Source organism: Chrysemys picta, chromosome 14, assembly GCF_011386835.1.
Source record: "Chrysemys picta bellii isolate R12L10 chromosome 14, ASM1138683v2, whole genome shotgun sequence".
NCBI lineage: Eukaryota > Metazoa > Chordata > Testudines > Emydidae > Chrysemys > Chrysemys picta.
Window position 1 is genome coordinate 4605796 of NC_088804.1, and position 6000 is coordinate 4611795.

A 6000-nucleotide genomic window follows, 5' to 3' on the forward strand; every position below is an offset into this window, starting at 1 on the left:
AGAAGAGGAACTTGTGCAATGCTCCCTTGTAAAGTCACTGCTCTTCCACAGAATCTTACAAGCAATGGACAGAGCAGGCAGCCAAACGACGTTAGAAGGGAGCATTGCACAACTTTAAATGAGCATGTTCCCTAATGGAGCAGCGATGTAACTCTGAAACAACGTTAAGCAGGAGGACGTTAAGTGAGGCGTTCCTGTATACAGCTCACACTGTGATAAACATTATTTTAAACCAGGTAATTCTCAAATAGGCTGATGGTTCTATTTACACATCCAAAAGCAATGTCTACAAGAGATTATTCAAAGGAGCCAAGATGGTTAAAAAAAGCTACGAGCACTTGGGCTCAGCTGCAGTGACACCAGGCTGAAAGATGCAAGGATTAAATGCTCAAATTAATGTAGCTCTTGCTGTGCAATGCAGTGTCGTTGCACCATAGACTGCTCACAGGCCGATGGGGATGAAGCTAAATACTGCAGGCAGGGGATGCTAGAATCACAAGCGCTGCTGAGAGCACCCCTAAGAGAACTTTAATAAAGAGGTGCCAGGGGTGCATAGACCATGTCCAATGCACGCACTTGCTGGCAATTTGGGGGCAGAATGAGCTTGAACCTGACCTGGGCAAGAGGCAGGCAGCGTGGCAGGATGCTAATTGCAGGCTCTGATCCAGGGCGAAGAATCTTTCTGGATGCCTTCATCCCTTTATGAGACCCTTCAAGCAGCATGAAGAGAAACCTGGGCTTGCAGAAGGGTTTAGTTTGAGACAGGCTGATCCCAAACACCTGGGGGACATCCAGAGAAGGGCAATCAACCTTGAGTCTGGCAGTGGGATAACAGCTTGAGCTCTCCTGGTTAAGCTGGAAGGCCAAGACCACCTCAGGGAGGAAGCTTCAGCACATTCACAGAGCCAGTGTCTCCTTGTGGAAGTGAGGACTCAGGGAGCACAAGCCAGTGCTACAAGCTCCAAGACTCCCCAGGCTGAGGGAAGTCACTTTCCAGAACGTGAGAGTGAGTGGAACAGCAAGGATGGGTCAAACAGCTCAGAACACAGGACACTACCTTTAGGCTCCAAAGGACATAAGACACTTAATACTCCTGGGGGAATTCCGTGTTACTGCGCACGTGCAAAATTCATGACCCCAGAGAACAGGAGGCACCACAATTACACATCTTGGTCACCAGCGGCTGCTGTGGCACCAGAAGAGAGGGCAGCCAGCACAGGGCCAGAGCAGCCAGCTATGGAGAGGGACGAGGGCAGAAGCTGCCTTCTCAGAGAGCTCTGCCCGTGGGGCCAGATGAGGAGACACAGGATATGGGGGGCATCGACAGAGCTGGGCACATGGGGCTGCTTGGGGGTCACAGACTGGGGCAGGGGCACAGAAGCAAGTGGGGTGACAGCATCGAGCCAGGGGCTGAATGGGAGGGGAGTGCAGGGACACATGGGGACAGGGGCAAGCGGTGGCTGAGTAGGGGTGCAAGGACACATGGGGACAGGGGAGGGGGACACATGGACAGGGGCAGATGTGCCTGACTGAATGGGAGAGGCTAGGGGTCAGGCAGAATCTGCATGGAGGAGGTTCCCCAACTCCCTAACAATCCCCTCCCCCCCCCCAAAAAACCCAACACAAAATTGTTCCATAATTCTCCCACCCACAACCACACCCCTCCATGTTCACTCCCAGGCTCCTTCCCAGCAATTACTTCCCTCTCCCTCAGCACCTCTGTTACCCCTGACTCTCCCAAGCCTTTGCACTGCTTCCGAGGGGTGAGGGAAGTTTCTACATTGTACTTTAAATGAATTATTACTCAAAGTTCTTGACTAATATGCCTATTGAGGAATCTATTTGTCAAAAAACATATCCTGAATCTTTGTCGTCTGCATTGTTACAAACATACTTGCTGACAAGTATTTTGAAATAAATTACCAAAATAACTGAAACTGGCATGATTATATTGTGTTATTTTGACAAATACACAGAATTTTAAAATATCGTGCACAGATTTTTAATTTTTTTGGCGCAGAATTCCCCCAAGAGTAACTTAACAGGGGGGTTAAGGTAAGACACTGCCTTAAGGAATCTGGTTATGATGGCATGGCCCCCCCACTGGGAAGCCTACAGAGCCCTAGAGGGTGGAAGCCAGGACCCTTAGGGAAGCAGATCTGCTCTAGTTCAACAGGAATTATTTTGGGGAAGTTCTCTGGCCTGTGTTATACAGAAGGTTGGGCTACATGATCACAATGTCCACTTCTGGCCTTGGAATCAAACCTATCATAGAGTCCTGCCTCAGACCCATCCTGGGGGAGCTCCAGGACAGAGTGGATTCATGGCCAAAATCCTATGGATGGCCAAAGAAGAAAGACCTCTTCGCCTGGGAATGGTGATAAAAACCAAGCCAGGGATCTCCAGCTTCAAGAGGAAGGAGCATTTGAGAGCCAGGCCCTGAGTATGAGAAGAATGGGACCAAGTGAAGGGTCAGAATGGTCTTTTCTGTCTGGTAGATGCAGACGGAGGCCTGGGGACAGCCAGATGTGGTATGCGAACCAGGCTCCTATAGGCCTTCAGAGGCTAGGTGATTCCGCAAACACCAATCCTCTTCTGCTTTCTTCACAACCCAACGTCACAGAAGGGAGGGGTGGTGTAAGCTACGTTCTCCACCCATGACATCTTACACCCAGGCCTTGGGAGTGGCCAGTATCTGGGAAGTAGGGAACTGCAGCTTGACAAGAAGAGGTTGACTGAGGGAAACCAAGACCAGGCAGCAGTAGGACTGAAAATCTCCTAGTGAAGGGGCTATTCCTTCTGGAAGGAGGTGTTTTTGGCTCAGCCCATCTGCCTGAAGATTCAGACAGCCAGGCCCCTGCAGGACTGTGAGGTACCCTGGCTAGTTCACAGCCCTGTGCAAGAGGATGTTGGATTCCTACTGGAGGGAAATGCTCCAGGTCCCATCTAGATAGTTCAAATAGGCCACCTGGCTGATGTGGGTGTACGCTGGGGAGGATGCAACTGTGTGAGAGGAGGGGGATCTCTGAGGACTGAGCGCCAACTTGGGGGAGACTTTAAGGGCAGGGATGCTGGAGGGTAGGAGGGGCTGGGAGCTCATGTGTTGAGTGAGGAGGCTCTCGTGGGAAGCTTTTTTCAGAGCTGAAAGGATCAACTGCTGTGGACCACAGGGCAGCAAAGGCCCTATTGATCTAGGCCGGGGCTGCTGGATGGAGTGCAGACCCAAGACTGTTTGTGAACTCTGACCTGAGTTCTGGTCCACCGGTAGGGCCTCTCCCTGGGGGTCCAGGATTATGTGGGAGCTGTCCTGCTGCTCCCCCAGAGTCCATGTGGGGGCTACTACAAAGGAGCATGGCTGCATGGGTCCGAGCGGCTCAGTCCTTGCCCAGGCTTGGCTGCAGCAACTGGGAACAAGGCCACAGGGGGATGGGGAAGCAGAACGGACCTGCCCCCAGCACCGCAGGACAGGCACTGGAGAAGCTTTTTCAGACTTTCCTCCCTGGTTTTCCTGGGAAGAGGTTTCCTGTGTCTTGCCTTGGGACTGAGATGAACAGAACGTGTTGCTGCTTCCAGCTAGGCAAAAGATATGGGGAGCCCACCTGCCCACCAGGTGGAGGAACTAGATATAGAAATACTGCATCCACATTGGTTACCACCTGATTGACTAACAGCTGTGGTGCACTGGACTCATTTGTACATACTGGTGGCAGCCACAGTTCAGAGAGAGAATATGCCTGTTGAATTTCCTGGGAGTGAAGGAGCAGGACTTTGAAAGACTACCTAGCACCCAAGAGCAAATTTCTTCTCCTGTAGCTGCATCAGAAATTCTGGAAGTGGATTGAATAACTACCAAAAAACCCTTTATTTTATTGATTTCCCCCCCCCCCTTTTAAGTCAATACAGATATAAGGTGCCAAACTCAGAGCTGGTGAAACTCTGCCAGAGAGACAGCTGCCAACTCCAAATCTGAATGAGAAGTCTTCAAACCACCACCAATACGGAATAACCAGTTTTAAAACCTGTAAACATCCTCTCCTCCCCTCCAGTAGAGGTCACTGTACAGCAGCAAGACCCGGATTTAGAAGACAAGTTAGTCATTCTGTAGTTCTTTGCTCTAGGGTACATATTCTGAATCAACTGGAGTGGAGTTATGAAACTTGGCTATACTGCACACAGCCAGAAGCAAAGGGTAAAACTTCACAACTAGGATGGTTTTAAATATGATAAAGCTTTGCCAGACTGGCTAACACAGCCCTTAGAAATCTATTACCCTGCACAGCAATCCAGTACCAAAGGTACACCTGTTTGGATTAGATCTTTAGTCCGTGAACATCAAACATTGATTTCACTCTACCTGGAAACAGACAAAAAATATTTCCATTGATATAATTGAAATTTACAGATAGACAAAGTCAGAAAAGTACTGCTTGAGAACTTATTTGAGTTTGATTTAAGGTTATTTACGTTGTATATTTTGACATGTTATATTGACAATTTGTGTTTTTGAATCTCAGTGTCTACAGCTGTTAAATAATCATCTGACCCACCTCCTCACTGTCTGATTGAAATTGACAGAGCTCTTTAAAAATACTTAATACACCAATGTAGAAATTATCAAAAATTTAAAAACCAAATTCTGCCAAACCTAACCACAGGTCAGAAAAACCTGTAATTTAAAGAGGCTCATTGTAGTTTTAACTATTTCTGTACTTGTAATTAATTTTAGGCAGTATCTGGTCACAATATATTTCCTGTTACAGAATATGTCAGACTTTCCTGGAAACAATGGCATTCTTTAGTTTTCCTATTCCCCTGCAACATACAGTATTTCTTTTGTAACAAAATATCAGCTACTAAAATGATGTTGAGACATAATAAAATTAAAGCACACAGGTATTAGATCTCTTCTCTCCCCTCACCCATAGCCCCTTTTCTTTCCTCTTCCCATCTCTGCACTGGACTTTTGGCTAAGCTTGAATGGAGGGGAACAGACAGGTTGAAAACAGCCTGCTTGACATATGGTTGAGTTCTTTCTGCTTACCCTGGAAATAGGAGGACTTCAATTAGCACCAGTTAATTAGTGGTTTTCTTCTATTATTCTGAGTTTAAATACAAAATTAAGTTTTCACAAAAGATGGATGTGGCACTCTGTCCCTGTTCCACTTGTTGATAACGCAATCATCTAGGCTGCATAGATGAATGCAGCCAGAAATGATATATGAGGTGTATTCTGGTGGGTCAATTACACATCACTGGACAATGAAGTAACACTTGTACGTTCAAGGATACAGCTGCGGTTATGGTTTACTTACATAATGAAGCTAACTTTAAATAAATTGAAGACTCAACAGATGAGAAGACCAGCATCAGCTGAAGCCCTCCCGTATGGGGCTGAACCTCAGATCCCTGAGCCCCGACACCCAGGGCTGAAGCCAAAGCCTGAGCAATGTAGCTTTGTGAGGGCCCTTGTGGCATGGGACCCCAGGCAATTGCCCTGCTTGCTATCCCCTAATGCCGGCCCTGGCTTTTATATGCAGAAAACCAGTTGGTGTGGCACAGCTGGGCCATGGAGTTTGTATAGCGGGGGGGGGGGGGGGGGGGGGGCTCAGAAAGAAAAAGAAAGATTGAGAACCTCTGCTATATACCATGGTCTCTAACTCATATACACCCATGAACTTGTGATGTAACAGCTTGAGGACTAGAAAGAGTCAGCAAAAGGGGTAAGGAGCTACATTTCCCCTTTCCACATCCTACTCTCACCGGAGAACAAAGCAGCACCAAACTAAGGGAATTCCTCAGGCAGCCACTAGCCCAATCTCTGTGGACAGTTGCAATGAACAGATACTAATGGTTCTACAGTGGGGTATTCTTCACCGTCCTGAAACACAAGCTACAAAGGAGAGGTCTGTGCCAGTAACAGAAAAACAATGGTCTCCTGGTGACCTTTGTTAGGGGACTTTTCAGTTTGTCTAAAAAAATAATCAGCTCTATGAAAGTCTG